This window comes from Pan paniscus, chromosome 13 (assembly GCF_029289425.2).
Source record: "Pan paniscus chromosome 13, NHGRI_mPanPan1-v2.0_pri, whole genome shotgun sequence".
NCBI classification, from domain to species: domain Eukaryota; kingdom Metazoa; phylum Chordata; class Mammalia; order Primates; family Hominidae; genus Pan; species Pan paniscus.
In genome coordinates this window covers 25,547,181-25,571,560 of record NC_073262.2, presented here as the reverse complement: position 1 = coordinate 25,571,560, position 24,380 = coordinate 25,547,181, and the positions used below count along the sequence as shown (strand labels likewise).

The 24,380-nt window shown below is 40.6% G+C and overlaps 1 protein-coding gene and 1 pseudogene across 2 annotated transcripts in view; one reads left to right on the top strand and one right to left on the bottom strand.

Annotated features, from left to right (window-relative positions):
- Positions 1-24,380, top strand: part of LYPD6 (LY6/PLAUR domain containing 6) — a 151,448-nt gene that overhangs the window by 31,010 nt on the left and 96,058 nt on the right. The gene's annotated exons all lie outside the window — the stretch shown is intronic.
- Positions 4,618-4,744, bottom strand: LOC112439219 (U2 spliceosomal RNA; annotated as a pseudogene).

Below are 24,380 nucleotides of genomic sequence, written 5' to 3'. Positions count from 1 at the left end.
TAGTTCTTAGTTGGGGTGGACCCCTGTAACAAAAGACAGATTAAGATGAGAAAAACAAGTTTATTAACATGTATATTTCAAATATACATGGGAGATACCCAGATAAATGAGTAAATCTCGAAAGGGTAGATTTGAATTCAGGCTTAAATATCATCTTTAGCTAGAACAAAGAAAGCTGTTGGGGGATACAGTTATGGGAGGTAACCAGGAAAAGCATGAGACACAAGGGTAAGATTCCTTATATAGATTTAAGTCAGTGCCTTCTCCATTAATACGAGTCTCTAGTGATTTAGAGTCATCTTTCCTGATGCAGAGAGGGTGACACAGTTACAAATAGATATTTCCTTTATAGATGTAAATTTTCCTACAAAAGGGTAACTTCTACTCTGCTTTTAGAGCTTCTCCTGTATTTTCAGTGTTCAAAATAATCAGCTTGAAATAATCTTTATGCCAAAGAGGCATTCTTTGGGATGGCATATTCTGGTCTCTTAAACACACATCACTTTCTTTGAGTCCTCCTTTCCTTTCTTGGTCGAGATAAACAGATGGATCCTTTGTTACCCACAGAGCACTTTGTTTCTTCTCTAACCATACTGAGTGCTGTAGTCTGATGTGCATGAGAATTAATTTTCTTTTTGAATATGTCTGTTTTATTCAATAGTTTATGAAGTCCTTGAGCTCAGCAGTTGTATCAAATTCATTTTTATATCCTTGGTACCTGTGGTAAATTGAATAATGGTCCCCTGTAGATTTGCATCTTCTAATCCCTGGAACCTGTCAGTATGTTACCTTACATGGTAAAAGGGATTTCTTAGATGTGGTTAATTAGGGATCCTGAGATGGGGCTATTATCTTATTATCATGGTGGAGAAAGGCAGGAGGGTTGGGGCAGAGAAGATGATGTGATGAGAGAAGCAGGGGTAGAGAGGGGATAGTCAGAAGAAGCAGAGGTTGCAATGATGTGCTTTGAAGATAAAGGAAGGCACCATGAGCCAAGGAGTGCACGTAGCCTCTGGAAGTTAGAAAAGGCAAGGAAGCTCATTCTCCCTTAGAGCCTCCATAAGGAATGAAACTGTGCAGATGCTTGATTTTAGCCCAGTAAGACCCATATTGGACTTCTGACCTTCAGAACTTTGAGATAACACATTTGTGTAAGTTTCGAGCTACTAATTTTGTGGTAATTTGTTACAGCAGCAATAGGAAACTAATACAGTGGAGGAGAGGAAAAATTTTTTTTTCTCTACCCATTGTAGGTTTATGGATGAGGCCTCTATGACAAAAAACAGATTCACAAGAGAAAAGCATACAAGTTTATTTAATAAATTTTTATGTGACATGGGAGCCTTCATAAGGAAATTGAGACCCACAGAAATGGGTAAACCTGAGTATTTTTAGGCTAGGTTTGATAACGAGTGGATAGTTGTGGAGAAATATGATGGGATAAAAAGGGTATAATGTAATAGGAATAAATTGAGGGGAACTTAGAAAGGTCTGTTTGTTCAGATTCTGCCCATGACTGTCTTAATCCATTTTGTGCTGCTACAACAGAATGGCTGAGACTAGGCAACTTATAAACAATATAAGTTTACTTGTTTCATGGTTCCAGAGTCTGAGAAGTTAAATATCAAGGATCTGGCATCTGCTGGGGGCCTTTTTGCTACATCATCCCATGGCGGAAGGTAGAAGGGAAGGAGAGTGCATGTGAGAGAGTGAGAAGTGAAGGGGGCTAGAACTCATTATTTTCTTAGGAACGTACTCTTATGATAAATAACCCACTCCCAAAATAATGACATTAATCCATTCTGAGTCACCTCTTAAAGATCCCATCTCTCAACACTGTTGCATGGGAGATTAAGTTTTCAACACATGCAATTTGGGGGACACATTCAACTCAAAACAGTGGTGCTTCATCTTCAGCGACAAGGATGTTCCTTTTCTCCTGGTATAGGGAAGCACCTCTTAGATGAGGGTCAATGATCTGCTTCAAGGGAAGTTAAAAGTCGTTCTTAGGTTTTTTGACCAGCTTCAGGGGAGAAGTATGGGGGCAGGTCAGAGAGACCGTCCTGCTACTGAAGGAATTTTTCTCACATTCCTTTAGCCTTAAAGTTTCACTGTGCCAAGGTGCCATATTTTGGGTTAGTATGTTCTGAACCCCATCAACAGCACTTACATGTAACATGCAGTTGGGCTTAGTGTATTTGCATCTGACCTTGACTAATCAAGAGAATTGTTCTCGATGCCCATGATGATCAAAGCTAACATTTATTGAACCTTTTGCTGTGTGCCAGTCACTGTGGTCAACATTTATACTTGATCTTCATAATCACTGTATGGCACCATTATTATCCCTATTTGGCAGATGAGAAAACTGATGCACAAAGTGTTTTAATAATTTTCCCCCAATCACACTACCCAATATGTGATGGCACTGGGACTTGGAAGTGAGCAGTCTGGCTCCCAGGTCTGTGGCCACAGCGCTGTATCCTGCTTAGTCATGTTCTCATGTCACATATATGCAATTTATGTGTGCTGTCCTAGTGTGATATGTCGTGAAGAAAATTGGAAGAGCTAGATTTGAATATTGATGCCTTCAGTAATCAGTTGACTCTGCAAATGTGGGCAAGTCAGCTAACCTAGATCTGTGTGCCTGTCTTTGTTAAATCATTCCTTTTCTGCTTACCTTATGGGGTTAATATGAAGACTGAATGATAAATCACATGGGAAAGTGCTTTGAGAAACAGCAGGCACTACACATATGCTATTTATAAGTATATATTTGGTTGATGTAGATCTTTTGCAGATTTCCTCATACCAGGATTACCTGGCTGGTCTGATTCATTTGGTGAGTAGGGGCTTAATAATATTTGGTAAATGCAGTTGATAAAAATGCTCTTTTGCCCTCCTAGTTCTCATTCTTATATTTTGGGTTGTTGACACTAAAAATCTGAAAGCTCAGAATTTAGTCTCCTTCATAGAACTTTATTTTCTTTCCTACTTTTAAAAAAATGAGCCTTTCTTATCTCATTCCTGAGCTAATATTTTTATCCTGTAGCCCATAGGAAGGTACGACTTATAGAAGATTTGCAATGATTTCAGCAGCTTTTCAGAAGGGCTTTGAGTGAACAGTTAATCTCTTGAGAATGCAAAGTCATTTGTGGTGGAGAATCTTAGGCCAGTGTTGAGTTGCAAATCCTGGGGAGTCCTGACTCAAGAAGATAGGGAATTTAAAAAGAAAGCCAGTGAAATACATTTGATTCTCTTTTTCCCTGTCCTGCCTTAGCCTGCAATGCTACTTATTCCTTTAAGATGCTTTAATTGCTAATTGTCTGCTGTTTGATTTTGAGGTTAGTTGAAATCACCAGGATGATGGAAGGCCTGACCTGACCAGACCTGAATTCATTGGCAAATTCTCAACTTTTTGAAAAATTAATGAGTTTTGGCTGAGATGACACCTGACTTTTTACAGCATCTTGTTTTGATTTATTGTTTCTTTTGTTTACTTGTCAGATATTCCCGCCCATGACATGGATTTACAGAGTACAATTTTTTTTTTTTGCATGTTCAAAGTCAAGCTATCCTGATTGGTGCAACATACAGACATAAAATGATACTTTGAGGGGCATCCTTTTGGATACATTTTTGTTCCTCTCTCATTGTTTCCCTGGGATGAATTCTTAGACATAGAATTACTCCAGGAAGGGTACCAACTTAAAACATTAAAATCAAACCAAACGAGAAAAAGATACATATTCATAGATTATATTCCCTAAAGGCTGTACTAATTAACACTCCCACCAGTAGTGTATGAGAATGCATATCTCACGGCAACTTTGTCATTGTTCACTTACTCCGTAGCATCTCTGGAGTACTCACAATCTTCCAGGTTCAGACATTTTTCAGAAGTTTTCAAAATCACCCCAGGTGATTTGAAGCTGAAACCACTGGTTTAGTTAACAGGAGAAAAGCATTCTCTCACTATCTCTTAGTGGTTTGAATCTCTCTCACTATCCCCTTAAAATAGATCAGTCACTTTAGGTCATTGGTGTGTTTTGCTACACAGGACATACTATTCCTAATGAACAGCCCCTTCATCAGTCTAACACTCTTGAACCACTAATTCACAGTAATGTCACTTCTAGGCTTATTAATATAATCTTTTGCCCATGCAAAGCTCTCCAATGTTCAGATAATTCTGCTGGATGATGTTACCTTTCAACTGAACCACATCATCTTGTTGGCAAAGCACCTCATGAATACTATCTCATTTAACTATTGCAGGGACCTTGGAATTAGACATTTTCATTCTATTTTTACAGAGAAAGGAAAAGGAACTCAAATAAGTAGCTTTTCTCTAAGGTTGTGCAACTTATAATCACATGTTAGGAACTGACTCAATGTAGGTCTTCTGATTTCAAGTTCAGAGTTTCCAGTGCTGTGTCAGAACCTGTCTTTGGCTTTCGCTAGTTCTGCTGCTTTTTAAATACACAAATGGATCTGGTTATTGGATTGTTATTAAGGTTTTTTTTTTTCAGTGTCTGCATTTCTTACGCTTATTCTCTGTATGCTCATTTAGAATTCTACATATTTACAGCTGTGTTTCTCAACTTTTATTTTTATTATTGCTCCTCCTTCCCTAGGAAAAAAATTTAATTTAATTCACATTCTTCCTAATGAGAAAAATTAAATATTAAACTGATAAGAACAGCTACTACACTTGATCTTAGCCAAAAGGCTGAGAAGTGAAGAGAAATTAAATATTAAGGAATAAAATTTTGACAGGTAGGGTTGAGCCTTGGAGGACCACAAACTATGATGTCTGATGTTTTTGTTCCTCAACAACCAATTTTAATCTTGGGAGTTCAAAAATGCTGTTAATGGACACACCAATTTAGATGACTAACCCTGGCTGTCAGGGCAGAGAGGAGAGCTGTTGAACATTCTGACGGATCATATAACCGTATGTGTGCAACTAGTGGGACACATGACACCGACGTTACTCTCAGCTCACATCAACTAATGACTTACAAGGAAGCTGTGCTTCAGTGTGGGTGGCTAATTTTTCAAACTTGCATTTTGTATGATTAAACCACATGGAATTTCACATTTGCTTTTGTTTTCCGTATATTTTATGGGTCATATAGATTATATCTCCACCTTTCACCCACTGCCTGCCTTTTTTATTAAATATGAGCTTTGTATAAGGCTTTTGTCTACTTTTGGTCACAGCTCTGGGCTGAACTTTTAGATTCATTAGTCTCTGATTTGTGGCAGTTACCTACATTTTTACTTATAATTTTAGATAAATAAATGCCGGCATGTTCACAGGCAGGAAAACACTGCATTGGTAGATAAGGGCCATTCCATGCTGAGCTTGACTGGTTGCCACCAACTCTGACATCCCTGACCCCTTGGCAGGGAAAGAATGTAAATGAGCGAGAATAAAGAGCCCCAGGTAGCTTCTGTTTGTTTTTACAAGAGAGCCAGAGCTAGGTGATTTGGGAGAATGCCAGATATTATAAACACAGAGCCAGAGAAAAAGAACAAGGATGGCAAGAAGAGTCCAGGGACTGGGGGAGGTGCACTTGCAGGGGGTGGAGGTTGGCCCAGAGGAAGGTTTTCATTCATTTCTATGTGTAGAATTTTTAAGATTAACTTGCTAATTTTTTTGTTGAAGTCAAGCAAGATTTTAAGTCATTTATCAGGGCTCATAGAGTACCTATTTATAGAAGTCAGAATAAAAGTAAATGAACCATGAATGCTAACACACGTCTAGCAAATTTAGTAAGATTTAGAAGTTAAATAAACCAATGGAGCCTGCAGATTTTCTCCAGGGCCCCTTTACAAGTTTTAACTTTGTTTCCATTCCCCCCCACTTCATTTTACACACTGTCATGTGTGATTCTTTTGGCCTTAGCTTTTAGAATACGAAAATGATTTACAAGCCTGTTTTTAGAGGCTATTTCATTTTTAGTTAAACGTTTACATGATGCTGGCTTCCTATGTAACCTGCTGAAAAACAAAAGTTTTATGTTTTCTGTTTTTCAGGTGCTAGACTGTCAATCAGGATAAAGGAGATTGTATGAATTATTTGTTGTTGCGTAACAAATTGCCACAAGTAAAACAACAAACATTTATTATCTCAAATTTTGAATGGCTTAGGTGGGTCCTGTGCTTCAGGGTCTATTACAGGGCTGCAGTCGGTTGTTAGCCAGGACAGGGATCTTATCTGAAAGCTCAACCGGGAAAGATCCACTTCCATGCTTCCATGGTTGCCACATAATCCAGTTTGTTGAGGGCTTTTGGACTGAGGGCCTCAGTTCCTAACTGCTTTGGAGGCCACCTTCAGTTCCTGGTTATATGGGCCTTCTCAACATTGGAACTTGCCTCCTCAAAGCCAGCAAGAGATAGTCTGCTGGAAAGACATCCACCATCTTTGCTATATTCTGTTGGTTAGAGAGTCACTAGACCAGCTGACACTAAAGGGCAGGAGATTACACAAGCGCATTAACACCAGATCGAGGGGCACCTTAGGATCCTAGGCCAAGGAGATATGTGACTCCATCCCAACAAGCCTTCAGGATCTTAGATTCTTTGAGGGAAGAGACCTTTTTTTCGTAGTTAAAATATTTACAAAACCTTTGTGAGGTCATAGCTAGCACTATGTGCTGAACTGGATTGTGGAGCCCTGGGCTAGCACTGTGCAGGGCGTGAAAGACCAACCACTCTGTAAATACACATAAAGAACAACCTCCTTGAGCAATCTCAAGCAAGAGAAAGAAGAGGCCTCTGAGCTCCAGCAAAACAATGGGAGAAAACATACCCTTATCTTTTCCTTCTCATTTTCAAAGCTGTGTTAGAGGGAAAGGAATATATTCTGGTTCTGGAGATTTTCAGTTTTCTTTTTATCTCATTAATTCCTGGCTGGGTGTTCCAGGACAAGATATCCAAAAAGCCTTTTTTGAATCGCAGGTACCGTGAATATAAGTAGAAGAAAGACACCGTCTCTTCGTTTAAGGAACTTACAGTCTTATGGAAGAGACACAGATGGAAGTGCACAATTACCAAATATCAAAAAGCCTGAGAAAAAGTTATGCAAAAGCTACTGTGTGAGCACAGAGGCTGTAAACCTATTCCTAAGTTGCAGGTGGGTGAGTATTAGACATCACTCAAGGAAGGCTTCCTGGAAGAGGTGACACAGAGTTGAATTAGTTGGACTTAACCTTTGAAGAAATGAAGGCAGGCTTTGCTGGGAGGCATTGGAGTATTAGGTATAAAGGTTTAGAAGCAGGAGAGCATTTGGGACCTCACAAAACTGCAAGTTGTTCAGTATGGATGGAGTTTAGGGGCCTTGTTGGAAAGTAGTAAAAATTGAGGCTGGAGCTGGGTGTGGTGATGCCTGAAATCCCAGCTATTCAGGAGGCTGAGGCATGAGGATCACTTGAGCCCAGGAGTCAGAGGCTTCAGTGATCTATGATTGCACCACTGCACTCCAGCCTGGGTGACAGAGTGAGACCCTGTCTCTACAAATAAAAAATAAAAAGATGAGGCTGGCAAGTTAGGCAGGAATAAAATGATCATCAGAGTTCTTGGATGTTGTTCCAGGGATTTTGGACTTTACCTTAAAGGAATCGGGATAATCCAATCAGATTGTGTTTTAGAAGTAGAGAAGGATTGGAGGGGTGTTAGGCGACAAGAAGACCAAATAGTATGTAGGTGAAGGGAGAGGGGGTCTAAAATACAGTGAAGTCAGAGGGAGAGGAGACAGTGAATTTGAGATCCTAAAGATGCAGAATCATCAAGACAGGGTGATGGCACTGGTTGTGGAGGGGGAAACAGAGGAAGAAGGGAAGCTTGACTTAGATTTCTGACTTTAGTGACTGGGTAGATGGTGGGGTGACTCGCCAGTCTACAAAATATTGGGAAAGTAATACGTTTGAGTTTAGTTTTGGAATTATTAATTATAGGAGTTTGTAGGAATCTGAGCAGAGATGAGCAGTGTTTCAGGGTGTCCAGATCTGGAGCTCAGGTGAATGTGGAGGAGACCACCAGGGGAGAGTATGCGGACCCAGAGGAGAAATAGGGTGAAGGGTGAGTGCCTGTGACATCTGCAGTTAGAGGGGAGAGGACACTGTAAGAGAGGAGGAGAAATGAGTGGTATGATAATCAAGGTTCCCGGGGTTACAGGCCACAGGAGCCAACACAAGCTAGCTCAAGCAAAAACACACTTTTTAGAATTTAGGATATCAAAGGCACTCAAGGTTCTGGAACTAGGACCCAAAAAGTCTCCAGGAGCACAGCAGGCACTCTGTCACACTAAGGTCCTCATATTGCAGCAAGGCTGTTCCCTTTTTCTGTCTAAACACCATCTTCCTCCACTGCTCTGTGCGGGCGACATACCCACAGCTCCGGAGTTGAAGCCTCCGCAGATAATGAGATCACCCATCCAATTGACTGCCTTTCGACCTCAACTCCAGTTTTCTGGGAGACTTAGTCTAGTGTTTCATCTTGGAAAGGTGCCCATGGTGTCATGCAATACAAATGTGGCTAATGAGGGCCCACCCTGCCTGGCTGTAGTCAGCCCTTAGAGAAAGAAGGATGTAGTTAGAATCGTATCTACCATGGGCAGCTGAAATGATAGGAAGACAGTGGCAGGAAGAGGGGTCAAAAAAGCCAGACAAAGGGAGAGATTCAAAGAGGAGAGAGGAAGTGGTCCACTGTGCTAGATGCCGCTGACCCAACAGAAGGATTGAATTCAGGAAGAAAAGGACTGTGAGTCCATGACTTTGAGTAGCTAAGTTTGTGAAAAGAAGTGGGAAATTGTTGGTTTTCATTTAGACAGGTAAGGCATAAGTATGCTTCTCTGTGGGGGAAGAGGAGAAACAGGCATTAAAGTGGGAGGGTAGACAATACAGCTGAAGGAGGGCATAACTGATGGATGAGATTCCCGAGAAATCAAGAGGGAACAGAAGTGGAGCGATTAGCAGCAGACGGGAATGGGCCTCGGCTCTCACCAAGGCTGGCAGGAAAGTGGGGTGCAGATGTAGATAATTTGGAGGGTGAGCTGCTAAGAAATTAAGTCCAGATTCTGGTGACAGGAATTATTTACTCTTTACAAAACCCTAAGTTCTTCTTTTGCTCCTTAAATGTACTGAATAAATGCTGAGAAGAGCAATTTAAAGGTCTTTGACAACTGAAGAATCTGGTATTCCATATGCCAGGGGATTGACACAGAGAGCTTATGCCAGGCCAGGACTCCTTATAGGAGCCCCAAGTTGGGCCCAGTGTCCCTGTCTGAAGTAAATGCTCCTGTGTTCCTGCTGTGGTCTGTGTTTCTCCAGAATCCATATGTTGGAACTCAATTTCCAGTGTGATAGTATTAAGAGGTGGAGCCTTTAGGAGGTGATTTAGTCATGAGGGTGGAGCCCTCATGAGTGGGATTAATGACCTTATATAAGAGGCGTGAGGGTGCTGTTCATCCCTGTTTCCCTCCCATCTCTTTTACCTTGTGAGGGTGAGCAACAAGGCACTATTTTGGAAGCAAACCTAAAAATATGAATGTGTCACTCCAGCCTGGGCAACAGTGAGACCCTGTCCCTACAAAAAATAAAAAAATGTTAGCTGGGCATGGTGGTGTGCACCTGTAGTCCTTGCTACTCAGGAGGGTGAAGCAGGATAATTGCTTGAGCCTGGGACTTCGAAGTTATGTAAGTGAGCTATGATTGCTCCACTGTACTCCTGCCTAGACAACAGAGTAAGACCCTGTCTCTTAAAAATAATGAACGTAGCTAATGACAACTGTACAAGAATTAGAAAGCTTTGAGGTTGTCTTTCTCCTGTCTCCTTGCTATGGCTTTCCTCTCCTCACTGAGGCTGACTCTTTTTATAAGTGAGAGGATCCCACTCTGCTGCCCAGGCTGAAGAGCAGGGGGTGAGACCATGGCTCACTGCAGCCTTGACCTCTCAGTCTCAGGTGATTCTTGGTTGCATGAACAGTATAGGGCTGGGATTCTGTGCAAGATGGCCTTGCTCCCAAGTTTGTCAGCTGTCATTGGCAAAGCACGTATCTAAGGATGTCTGGCCCTAAATGGACTCATCCTCTCACCCACCACTCTATTTACCAGAAGACCTGGAAGGCTTTCTTCCATGCATCTTTAGCAAGGCTAAATGAGAATTACTAGCATGGGATTCAAGAGAAACTTAGGTTTAGTAAAAAAAAAAAAAAAGTGGACTTATATATCATTAAATATTCTAAAGCAGTATTTTTTCCTCTAAGAAATCTGCTGGTTTAGTTTACCAAAAAGAGGATGGGATGATGGTGATGTTACCCAAGTTAATTTATGTTTCAAATGGAAGAAGCAAGCAGGTTTTGTGTGTGTGTGTATTTAGGAAGCAGAAACCATGATTCGTGGGAATTCTTTCATGGTAATAGTCACCAGCATTTTTTGAGTGCCTCACACGTGCCTGGAATCGTGTTGTCAGAACCCGTGCCTGGCACTTAGCAGGCGTCAGGAGGCACAGGTCTGCTGATGCACTTAACTAGTGTTTGTGCTACCAGAGGATGCAGAGGGCAGACTTTCTAGTAAGAAATGGGATGAGCTGTGAGAGTAGCTTCGTCAAATCTGCCATACTTTGCTGGAGTGTCCATAGTACTCCTATTTAATCCTGATTTTAGGCCTAGAAATTCTCTGCTTGATCTGAGGGAGGGGTATTGGACCGTCGAGGGAGCAAAAACAAGTCCTTAAGCCCTTCCACCTGCCCCTCCACAGAGGCTTCCGAAATTCCAAACCCAGGGGAGATGGCTCTTTGACCTTCAGGTGGCAGAATAACTTATAGGAGAGCGGAGGCATTCCAGGGATTTGCTTCCCTGGGATATTTATTTGAATAGGTCCTTATTCTGGACAGAAAGACAAAATTAAGGACTATGCCTTGAAAATAGAGATTTGTCAGCCTTCTTCCTGGGTGAATAGAATGTTCAGTGGGTGCAGGTGAGGCTTTATCAGACTTCAAGCTGCCGCACCACAGCCCATCCTCATTAATTCCTAATACCTGCAATACAACTCTATCAGTAAGACCTTACGCCTGATAAAGTCCCGTTCCTCTCTTAAGACTATAACTGTATACTTTGCTTATGCTATTGTACTTTTGTCACTTTGAAGTCCCTGTTTGAATTTAAAGACTGGTCTCTTTGACTAAATTTCCCTAGCAGAATATCCAGATTGGTTCAAAGCCCATGAGTAGAGGCAGTAGTTCCTCTTAAATACTGTTGTCTTAAATACTGAGGGACAATTCACAAGGACACCTTCATCTGGGGCGTTGGGTGCATTTCATTCTCACTTTTAAATTAACAAACTATTTTGGGAATTGAGACATTTGACATTAGATGACTCCAGGATTTCACTGTCCTAAAGCTGGTCTAAACTTGTAGAGCATTCAAAGAATTTGGTTTAGTTTAAAAAATTATTGATTTCTATGAGCCAATGTATATAATGGTCAAGAAAAGACAATATTAATTCATTGTAATAAAGGCTAGGATAGTAGATTCCTGTGAAGAGGGTGGGGATGGGACAGGGGCATAAGCTTTCTAGAATGCTGAAAGTGTTTATAAGTTGTTTCAGGTGTTGAGTTACACAGGAGCATACAAATGTAAAAATTCACAGAGCTTTATTTACAGCAGTGAAAAAGAATACAAAAATTTTCATCTAGGGGTTGATCCCATCATTCCCTAAGATTGCAGGCTTCATTATAGGTCCTCAGTGTAAACCTTTCTGGGGTTTTAAGATCCTTTAGGGAGTTACAGGATCAGATTTGTGCTTTGAGTAGCTCTCTCTGGTTGTTGCTAGAGAAAGGGTTGGAGGGGACTAAGTGAGAGCAGTGGCCATGGCTGGGAGGCTGATGCTGTGGTCAGCAAGAGAGAGCAGGCCCTTGATTAGAGGGCAGGCAAGGGGCTTTGTGGGGTGCAGGAGAAGGTGTTGAGGGTGATTCCCAGGAGTCCTACAGGAGCAGTTGTGTGGAGGGAAGGGCCAGTGCCTGGAGATCAAGAATTCAGCTGCAGGCAAGTTTAGTTTCTAATGCCAGTGAGCCACCGTTGAAGATGACAAGTAGGTAATTAAGTAGATGAGTCTGGAGTCAGAAAATCAGTCTGAGCTGAAGTTATAAATTTGGGAGTTGCTGGCATGGTATTTAAAGCAATGAGAATGCATGAGATCACTTTGGGAGAGAGCATAGAATAGGAAGGAAAGGGGTTCCAGGACTGTGTCCTGAGAAATTGCCACATTTAGAGGTCAGGTAGGGGAGGAGTCAGAATAGGAGGCTGAAAAGGGATGAAAGGGGAGTACAAGGACAGCAAGGAGACCGAGCTGTCCTAGTGTCCAAGGGAAGAATGTTACAAGAAGTGGAGAGTGGTGAACTGTGGTGAGTGGTGTTGAGGAGTCAGGTAAGTGGAGGACTGAAATCCTCACTTGAATTTCATAGCATGGAGGCCATTGGTCATCTCAGCAAGAATGGCTTATTTGGAGGTGTGTTGGTAGAAGCCACACGGTAGTGAAACAAAGCTGTATGTGTTTTTCTTGCAGGTTATTTGTTGCTTTAGTCATGTATTCAAAATATCAATCCTTCATGTAACATTTAATTGTATAAGCTTAATTCTATTATGTAATGTAAAGAGATTAATTGGAATCTAGTTTCTTTAGCTGTTTTAGTGAAAGACATTGAAGATAGAAAGTTGCTGTGGGAAACTATTTTTGTGGCTTTATATTTACTCAGTTGGGTTTTTAAAGAGGTCATTTTATGGTCGATTCCTGCCCCCATGCAGGAATGAACTGCATGATAATTGATTCATATTGCTTTAAAGGGCAAAGTATTGAGGGAACTTCTTGGGAAATTTAGATTTTGTCTAGCTGATCCTGAGGCTAAGTATCCTTGGAGGCTAAATGGCCAGCATCTTTTCTTAAATTTATGGAAATCCCAATAATGGAAAGAAACCAGGGCAGGGAAGGCTCACATCACTTTATTTCGAAGTCAAGCATATGGTTTTGTTGACTAAAATACATAGACTGAGAAAAAAGAAAAACAAAGGAAAAAAGTCTCAATTATGTTCAGGTCTGGAGTTTAGGAAGTGTTTTGTGAATACGATGCATCTTATGGCTTTGTATTTGATGTCAACTCAATGTTTAGTCAAGGTTGAAAAGTAGAGTAGACGTGTGACTTTCCTACTTCCTGTGACACAGTGACATCTAGCCCTGGATCCTGGTGCTCCATGATATTGGGAACGAAGGCAACAATTTGAGTATTATCTAGATAGAGCCCAGCAAGTAGTAGGTGCCCGAGTGATATTGTGTTGAATAAAGTTACACTGAAGGGAAGTCTGTCCCTGACAATCTCCCTTCTCTTGTTTGCTGAGTCTTAGGCTCTTAAGAGAAATGATCTATATTAATTTTCTCCTTATTCTTGCATTTAGGAGGTTCTCCTGAGAATCGGAAAGTCCAGTCTATAGTAAGTTTCCCTATGCTGGTGTCAACAGGGAGGGTTAACATCCTGCTTCACAGGAAGGTGGCACATGTTAGGCTTTTACTATACATGGTTAATATTTTCAGGATGAAATTTGATTTTACAGCATAGTCATATTTATGCAATATGAATATTATAATACAATTATGAGGAAAAATAGTGGTTTTGTTTTGTTTTGCATGCAAGGAAATGTGCTGGGATGACCAGGAAAGAAAGCAGTGAAGGAAACAACTTCACTCCCACTATTTGTGGAGCTTGTTTGGTTCTGGCAGGAAGTCAGGGTTTCAGAGGAGATGGGATGTTCAGTTTGGTCCAGGTGATCTTCAGTCTTCAAGGATCTAGAGAGACTTGGGGGTTGTCCATGATTCATCAGAAGAGCTGTTTCACAGACCTCAGGGTTTGTTAAGGGTTAGAATCACAGTGCCTTCGTAAATTTTTCTTAAATGGAGGTGAAGGTATGAGTAGATTTCTTCTGAAGGTAGACAAACCAGGATTTACCTTGATTTCTTGAGTATTTTTCATCAGCGTAAATGAACCCAATAAGTAAGTGCCCGTGAGTGGCACTGTGATTTTTGATATACAGTTGGTATCAAACTAATTGTAATGGGTCTTGGTGAGATGAAGTCATGGACTGTGGGAGGTAGGTGGGGTGTGAGTGGGGAACACTTGAGTGAGAGGTTTCTTTTCCTCTGAAGGAATGATGATGATGATAATCATGCCTACTGTTTATTGAATGGGCACTGATGTGGTCCTGCCCTCTGTCTTGGCATGATGAAAATAAAGCTCAGCAAGTTCTTATGTGTTCTTTGACCCTGAAATCCCAGTGGTCTAAAAATAGATTTAGAAAATACCTTTCCTAAAGAGAATCAGAAAAATGTTTGGGGTTCTCCCAACATTTTCTCTTTGTATATTCTTGTTTCTCTGTTTATTCTACCATGCTTTTTTGTGGGCCCATTGCTATAACTGTTACCATGACATTTGAAATTCCCAAGTGCTATAAAAAGACAGTGTTGTTATTATTGCTGTTTGTTATTTTTATTATTGCTGTGATTGCAGGGAGGCAAGGAACTGGGTTTGACAGGTGGAAGGGGGAATTCCAACAAGAGTACGTCTGGGATGATGGGAAGCTGAGGACTGGGATACTGAGAGAGTTAGACAGGATGTGACTAACGAGAACAATGCCATCAATATGCAAAGCATACAGAATTGCGAATCTGGTTCCAAAAATGCTACCACTGCAAAATTACAATAGCAGCGTTTTCTTAGTGCATAAGCCAAGTGTTATTTTAGCCTGAGAGGAGGCAGCTGAACTGGAGATAGTGAACGCACCTAAACAAATGTGGCCTGGGATGAAGCTGCAAAAACACAAAAGGGCTGCATGCTGGCATGGAAACCGCCTCAGAGCTGAAACAACAGAAGCTGAAGTTGAGCAGTGTCAGCCCGGGATGTGTGGTTTGCCCTGGGTCTGTTTTGGAGGCCTTGGGAAAACAGCCCTACAGATAAATTCTCCAGATTTGCGGTCTAAAACTGGTACAAAAGAAACAGCTCTGTCTAACTTGGCAAGATTGAAGAGCTTTCTGGTGGTTAAGTTGCACTGTGCATATCTATTTGTATGCCCTGCATTTCATCTGAATACTGTTAAAATAAATGGAATTAGAAGTCCCTCACTCACGCCATTCTGAGCCCAGAACATTTTTTTTTTCCATTGCCTTCTTAACTCTGCTCAGTAGGGGGGTCTTCCTAGTTTGGAAAAACCACTGCTTGGGTGTTCTAGAGGAGGGGATAAAGAACAAAGTCAGATAAACCTAATCTCCTAATCTCCCATCTGTAAAATACTACTAATAATAACTACTTCATAGGGTTGTTGTGAGAATTAAATGCAATTAATAATATTGCAATTTAATATAAAATTCATTATCATTAGATGCCATACATGTGTAGAAGATCTAATAAAAATATATTACTGGGTACTCATCGTGTCTTACCCACTGTTTCACTGTCTTTATATACAATTTCTTATTTGATATAAGCAACTTAATCCAGGGACGCATGTAAAGCTTATAAAGTGTAGAAAGATTTGAAATCCTCAGAACTGCTGGTAAAGCTCACATGTAATCATTGCTACTGTTCCCTAATTTGGAATCTGGCATTTTGTAGGTGCAGTACTGACTAAATTCATTTAATTAAATATGGAGCAATCCAAAGCTCCCATGTTCTTTTCTCCTGGTTTTATATAAACTGTCTACAGTGCAGTCACCAAACCTTTGCATCTCCTTTGTCACTGGGATCAGGAGATAGCATAAAATCAGACTTCTGCTGTATATGGTTATACATATATGAGCCATCTCACTATAGGGCTCCACTGTCTTAACCAGGGTCTGGACTATTGCTGCTAAGAAAACTGATGACCCCTGGTTTAGAACTTTGTCTAACAACAAATGACTTTGAATAGGCAAGTGGTTTTTTGTGGTGAAGTAGATGACTCTTTTCTTTCTTTTTTCCTTTTTTTTTTCTTGGAAACATGCGGAGTGATGTTGTCTCTCAGGTCTGCTGGCAGGTTTTGTTGCAAGGAGACTATGCAGGAATCTGCCTGCTTGGCTTAATCACTGGAAAAAAAACCACAATTGCCGAGCAAGTCCCAGGTTGAAGTGGGCACTGCGCACAGGAGCTGCTTTATCAGACTTAAAGGGATGCTGCGAGAGGCAGGAGCACTTCTCCCAGATGTAGGCTCTAACCTTGAAGGAACAGTGGCTCTCACAGGCCCGGTAATAATGTGAGCATAAAAAAGCAAAGTGGCTGGGTGCGGTGGCTCATATCTGTAATCCCAGCATTTGGGAGGCCAAGGTGGGTGAATCACCTGAGGTCAGGAGTTTGAGACCAGCCTGGGCAACATGGTGAAACCCCGTCTCTACTACAAATACAAAAGTTAGCCCGGTGTGGTGGCACACGCCTATAGTTCCAGCTACTCGGGAGGCTGAGACAGGAGAATTGCTTGATTCTGGGAGGCGGAGGTTGCAGTGAGCTGAGATCACACCACTGCACTCCAGCCTGGACAACAGAGCGAGACTTTGTCCCCACCCCCCCACCCCCCAAAAAAAGCAAGGGAAACTGTTAGGGTGCCTCTGATCCTTCCAGTGTCTGTATCTGTGTTTGCTGGCTTTATCATTACTCTTGCCCTGGAGCCTCCTGCAGGCCTCATGTGTATTCATCGCAAATATACCATCTCCAATGTGCCTGGCATGAGGTCAGGCCCTGGGGATCCAGTAATGAGACATAGTTCCTATCTATATATTGTCTCTTCCTTTTTCTATGTACCCCCTAAAGCTGGAGATGCCATTTTACCTATTCTTTGAAAGACTTTCCTAGCTATGTGTAACTCATAGTAATAATCAAGGGAGTATCTATGATTAATAATATATATATTTTGAGACAGGGTTTCACTGTGTCACCCAGGCTGGAATGTAGTAGCACAATCATAGCTCCTTGCAGCCTCAACCTTCCCTGGCTTAGGTGATCCTCCCACCTCAGCCTCCTGAGTAGCTAGGATTACAGGTGCCTGCCACCACGCCCAGCTAATTTTTGTATTTTTTATAGAGACAGAGTTTTGCCATGTTGCCCAGGCAGGTCTCGAACTCCTTGGCTCAAGCTGTCCACCTGCCCTGGCCTCCCAAAGTGCTAGGATTACAGGCATGAGACACTGGGCTTGGCCCGATTAAACTTTTTAAGAGGACTTGTCCCATCATTTCATGTTAATTCTCCTGTTTTTAAGTAGTCAGTTTAGCAGCAATATTTTAACTTATTCTAATACTCATTAATTTATTAACAAATATTTTTGGATGTCTCTTATCTGTAAGGTGCTATGTGGTTCATGTTTTTGATGAGTGATTATTTTCGTTTGTACAGATCGTTTAAATGAGAGTTTGCAGAAGATGAAAGGGGGGGAGTCTTGCATTCAGCAATTTGCCCTGTATTTAATGGGCCAGCCACCTTGTGTCTTCCCCTCCTATGACATAGCCCTTCAGCTCACCCTGCAATTGCCACATGAAAACTTCTCTCATGAAACCCACAGGGTCAGTATCTCTCAAATACTCTTTTTCCTCCACTTCTGGGGCATGATCTTGCAATGTACTCCTTACTGCCCCATCCTGGAAACTTGTGCCTATATCCTTGTTTTCTATACAGTGTTTAGCCAAGGTCCTTGACCGGAATATAGATCACAAAAAGTACTGGTTGTCAAATGTCAAAGTAACTGACATTTAACAGAGAGATTATATTTGAGGATGCCAAGAATTAGCAAACATTTTTTTCTGATCATCTCAGGCTATTTGAAGAAGTTATGAATTCACCGAATTGACTGAAACCTGCCCTCTGAATAATTCTTCAGCACTATATAAGCCAAAGTTTGTGTTGGTTCAAGCAGGCAGGAGGGCTGTGCATCTGTGGTATGGGAGCCCCCTCAACTAGAGGCTAGAAAAAAACAGCATTTATGCTGCAGCTGGTTTTGGTATCAGATGAGCAGCTTTAAATTGGGAGTTAGGAGAACTGGAAGACTTGAGTCCAAGAGGAAGGTAGTTGAAGCAGAGATGGCTCAGAAACCACTAGGATCCGTGCATCAACACCTGCCTCAGGTCTTTATGGACATAACTGCTAAACCTTTGGAAGCCTGAGGTTTACAAACCACTTACCTTAAATGTTTAACGCTTAAATTTTAAGAAAAAAAATTTAAAAGTTTACCAAAGGATGCTCAATTCCTGGAATAGAATAGACCTTCATTTTACAATTGATATTTGGAAAAAAATCTGGGTTAGTTCCTATTAGATTCAATGAAAATCAGCAGTGGAAGAATTTATTCTCATGATCGTGATTGAACTTACCTTGGGTGGGTGCTTCAGTTCTGTGTCTTTGTGTCAGGAAAGGCTGTGGGCTGGAAAGAGCCCTGAGCTCAGCTGTGTCTCATGTCAGCCATGCTCCTTCAGAACCACAGAATAAGGCAAGGACTAGACATCTGAAATCATTCACAGCTAATAGCTGTAATTCCATCATTTAGTTCATTAATTCAACAAATGTTTATCAAGCATCACCTACTAAGTGCCAGGCATCTTCCTAAGTGCTAGTTTACAGCAGTGAACAAACAGAATCCCTACCCTTGAGAAGCTTCAATCTGCAGCATGGGTGAAACTGACAGTGAGCAAGATAAATCAGTAAACAACAGTAGATATCAGAAGGTGAGAAAGAAGTACTGTAGAGAACTCCCTCGAAACAGAGCAGAGGAACGGGAAGGATTTGCAGTTTTCGATAAGGAAGGCTTCCCTGAGAAGGTGACCTTGAATAAAAACTAGATGGAGGTAAGGAGGCAAATGCCACAGGTCTCTGGGGAATCTTCCTGACAGAGGAAAGAGCACATGCAGATGCCCTGAGGCAGGAGCTAGTTGGCAAGTGTGAGAAATAGCAAGCGGTGGAATGATCCTGAATAGGAGATAAGGTCAGAAACGGGGAGCGGGGGCAGCTCTTGATTATATAGTGTCTTGAAGGACTTTGTTATACCTCTGGATTTTACTGAGTGAGGAAGAAAGCCACAGGGGCGTTCTAAGCAGAGCGAAGATATAACATAACTTATCTTTTAAAAGAATCACTCTACATGACATGCTAAGAAGAGGCTATAGAGGCAAAGCAGGGAGCCCAGGTGGGAGGCTAATGTGATATTCCAGACAACAATTGATGGAGGTGGTAAAGGGGCAATCCATTTGAAAGATTTGCGTATGGTAAGTTGTGAGTGTGGGACAAAGTGTAGAGTCAAGGATAGTCCAAGCATTTTGGCCTGAACAGCTAGAAATATGGGAGTGGCCATTAACTCAGGCAGGGTACTCTGTGACCATAGCAGATGTTTGGAGACTGACCAGTTATTCTGTTTTGGACATTGAAAATTTTATAAGGGCATGAGACCTCCAGGAGGAAATGTTGGGTAGACAGTTGGATACAGAAGTATGCAACTCAATGAAGACATCTGGGATAAAAATATATAGTTGAGAGACATGAGCATACGGATGGTATTTAAAGCCATCAGCCTGGATGAGCACACCAAGGTATGAGTGAGAAAGAAGTTATTGAATGAAGGGTTTAAGGACTGACCTTTGGGGTACTCAATTTTGAGTCTGGGACACAGGGAAATAGCAAAGGAAGGTGAGAAAAAGCAACCATTAAAAGAGGAGGAAAGCCAACCCAGAGAAGAGTCCCAGAAGCCAACTGAAGAAGAGGATATGAAGAAGATGTGATCTGGGTCAAATGCTGTAAATAAGATGACAACTGAGAACTGAGCAGTATATTGAGCACCGTGGACATCATTGGTGGCCTTGAGGAGAATTGTTTGGGCGGTGTGGTGGGGCAGATGCTTTTTGGAGGGAGTTGACAACAAAATGGAAGAAGAGGAACTGGAGACAAGTGTAAAGACTCTTGAAGAGTTTTGCTGCAAAAGGAAGAGAAGAATAGTCTGGTACCTTATAGGGGAACTTCAGTCAGGAGGATTCTGTTTTGTTGTTTGGTTTGGTTTTTGCCTTTAGAGGGGCGAAACAACAGTATGAAGGTTTATTGCTTGTACTGATGTAGTAGAGAGCAAAAAGTTAAGATACAGAGGGGAGAATTGCTATTGGGTTGCTGAGTAGGGAGGAAGAGATGGGGTCTGTTGACGAGGTGGCCCTGTTTTAGCAATATAGTTCATCCTCTGTAACAGGAGGTAGGCAGAGTGTATGGGCAAGATTCTCACAGGTAGATAGAGGTGGTGGTGAGACCACGTGCCAGTTCTTTTCTGATTGCTTCAGATTTTTTAGTGAAGTCAGAAAACAGGTCACCAACAAAGAGTGATGCTTGGGTAGAAAATGATAGAAATTTGAAGATAGAGAAGGAAGATAGAACATTGTCATCAAAGAGAGTGAGAGCACGAGTGGACTAATGTCTAATACTGCAGACTAAATTTTAATGGTAACAGTAGATTTTTATTAACCTACATTTGTCAATGCTTTTCCATTTACCAAGTGCTTTCTCATATGTTGGTTGCCCCAACAACCCTGTGAAGTTGGCAGAGAGTTGGGTGTTCTAAAATCACACAGCTTGAAGTCAAAGTGTGGATCTCAAATCCAGGTCATCTGAATTGCAGTATAGAATTCTTTCCTTCTGTTAATATTCTCTTTTTAAATGACTGTTAATTCGTGATGATTTCCAGGTCTGAATGTACTCATAGGATCTCTTTTTTCCCCTTATGTGTTTTATTGCTCTGAATAGTCCTAGAGAGAAAAGATCAGATTAAGTATTTTTTGTTCATTACTATTAAATGTTGAGTTTCACCATTTTTCAGTTATAGTCCAGTGTATAGCAAGTTTTAATGGGGACAAAGTCCTTGCAGAGCTTAAAAATGAAACCTTCTTAATAGGAAAAACATAACCTTGTTAATGGAAGTTTTGGTTGCTTTCCAGCCCAAAAATACATTTTTAGAAATATATTAATTAACACTAGAAGTTATAATTTCCTTAAGTGCAACGTATTATCATAAATAAGGTTGAGGTATATGGAATTGCTCTTCTTACCTTGCAGTCACATCTCATACAATGCTAATTGTGCCATACGCATAAGTAATATTGGGTTAAAATATCTCTCATGTTCCCTTAGAGATGATTAGAATTTTTAGGTGGAAATATTTTCCTATTGTATTAGAAGTCATTTAATCAGTTTTAATTCATACATCTCCTCAAAATGCCTACTCTTAAAATGAACTCTTTGGCATACTCCGCCATCTGAATATTTGCTCATTTCTTTCCACCTTTTTTCAGACTTGATTCTGTGGCCCTATTTCATGTTTGTGAACCTCATGTTGACGTCAGTAAGCATTTCAGTTCAGTATTACTCTCTATACCATAAATCACTGGAGTTTCTAAGTCTCTCATTAGCTTGATTCAAATCTTACATAAGATTTAGTTAGTGTCAGAACAATTCAACTGTGCACAAATTCTGGTCAAACAAAAACTATAAGAATTGAGATCATTTTAGAACATCTGTAGAAAAGTAGTAGATTTGATAGCCTGTTTGCTATCAAATTGATAGCCTATTATAATTCTGTTAGCTCATTAATGTAACAAATTTATGAAAATATTGTGGACTCTTTTCTAGAATTCTTTAAGATAGATTAAGTTTTCTTATAGTACTTCACATATGGTTTTGCCTGGATAAAAGGCAATATATCTAGAATCTTTGATCTCTTACAATACTCTCCAAGGAAAATGGTCAGAATAAAAATTTCAAATGTCAATATCTGGTCTATAAAAAATTCTAATAAGTGCTTTTTAAATAAAACATTTCAATAGGGTATTTTTATTGTGGTGAAATACATATTGCATAAAATTTACAATTTTAACTAAAGTATGTAATTCAGTGGCATTAATTAATTCAGTGTTTTGCAGCTATCACCACTATTTCCAAAACCTTTTCATTACCTAAACTTAATAAGTGCTTTTGAAATTACAGGAAAATATTAAAACTTTTCTATGCCGGTTGACTAACCCTGAATAATGCCTTGAGTTTTAATAGGTCAGTAAAAATGTTTTGGGTCAAAAACTGAGTGTTCATTTTGTAATATTTTTGTTTCTTACTAGGATAAACTTAACCACATCTTTTGGCTCATTGATTATTGTTAAAATTCAGTTTTTTTGGGGGGTAGGGTGATTGCTTTTGTGAGCCTTCTTTTAATCCTTTTTATCAGAGTATCACAAAATTAAACTCAACATCTGTTTAACATCAAAGAGATTTGATGATCATGTGCGTTGCCACATGTACAGTCCAAAGATGAAACTCAGTTCAGTTTAAAGAGACTCCAAAAACAGATGACTAAAGGAAACAGTACTTGGAAATGGGAGTGAGAGAAACATTCATCTTACTGACTCATTATGGGTCAAAGCCTTCCATGTACTGTGTAAAAACCATAGAAAGAACCAGTTTGGTAAATTCCAATGAAGTGATCATACATTGAGCACATTTATAACTTTTCAATTTAAAGCATTGGTCCATTTGCTTTTGGATAATAGTGGGGATGATTTCCTAGTAACTGATGATATGTACTAGTAAGTAATAAAACTGAGTTTCCCTACATATGGTGTGTTTGTTATAACCTACACGTCTTTCTTCACCTATAAAACACATATTTGTCCCTAAGGATCTAAATTAAATACTTTGTTTTGTGAAGTCTTCCTTAACTCCCATAGACAGTCAATCAATCTTCCTTTGGTGTTAATAATATGCTATAAGAAATACATATTATAGCAAACATCACATTAAATTCCTGTTTTTTCTACACTGTAAGCTGCTCAAGGGTAGAGGCTATCTTTTATTCCTGCTTATATTCTCAGTATAGTTCATGTCCCATAGTAGAATCCCATTAAATATTTGTTGACTCACTATTTGAATGGATGAACTGATCAATGTAAGCATCCATACTGGAGTCTTCATTTTTTAACAGCATCTCAATTATAAGATGTTCATATTTTATTTACTAAGGCAATTAGCAAAATATATATAGGGTTCAGTCGTATGCATTGAGGCAGCAGACATTTCCATTTATGACATAAGCTGAAGGCAAAGTATTCTTATCACAAACTCCTGGGCATTTGTCAGTGCCTGTAGAAAACTCAAATGACATCTGCAATAGAAATACCTGGATGTCTGTGTTTGTTGGTTGTGGGGTTTGAGAAGGCATTACAGGGGGATGTGTCTCCTCCAAGTTGCCTATGCTAGACTGTGATATCTCCATCATCTGCTTTGTTCCTGGGCAAAGGCTCAGCACTGGCCCCAGTCATGAGCACTGGTTGGGGGAACATTCCATTTGACATGGCGCCTACCACAGAGGTGTGCTCGTGTTGGCACTATAGCTGTTAACAGTACCACAGAGGTAATAGCACAGAGGGAATAGCCTGACCCAAGGTGTCACCATGCATCTCTGTGACTAGACAGTGGGACTTCCCTTACTCCTCTCCAGGCTCTGTTTTTTAATTTTTTAATTATTTTATTTTATTATTATTATACTTTTAAGTTTTAGGGTACATGTGCACAGTGTGCAGGTTAGTTACATATGTATACATGTGCCATGCTGGTGTGCTGCACCCATTAACTCGTCATTTAGCATTAGGTATATCTCCTAAAACTATCCCTTCCCCCTCCCCCCACCCCACAACAGTCCCCAGAGTGTGATGTTCCCCTTCCTGTGTCCATGTGTTCTCACTGTTCAATTCCCACCTGTGAGTGAGAACATGTGGTGTCTGGTTTTTTGTCCTTGCGATAGTTTACTGAGAATGATGGTTTCCAATTTCATCTGTTTATGGATGTAGATGGCATTTCTCTACCTTCAGTAGCTTCGTGGGACCATCCTTTCATTTCCTCTCCTTTCATTTTATCTCTCTTCCCTTTGTTTCCCTTCTGATTCCTCCTTTGCCCTGAAGGAAAGTTATGAAGCTCTAGGTGGCAGAGTGCAAATGGGTAAAGATGGGGTGTTCATTAGCGCCTGATGTATTCACTGTGTGTAAACCCAGCCTACCCATCTCAGAGACCACCTTTGCCTGAAATCCTCTATTTAACATGTGGCATTCAGAGCAGAAGCATCTGAAAGGCACATTTCTTCCACTAAACTTCCAAGAGGACAAACCCAGCAAGGACATAGTGGATTTATCTGAGTTTAATGGTATTAGCCTGAGAACAGCCATGATGTGCCAAAGACATTGGCAATTTGGAAAACTACCAACAGAGTCCTAATGTCAGTCATGTCTGTATAGGGCTACCTTGGTGACTTTTTTGCTAAAATTCAGGGACTTAGCTGGTCTCCTCAGCCAGGCAGTTGGAGT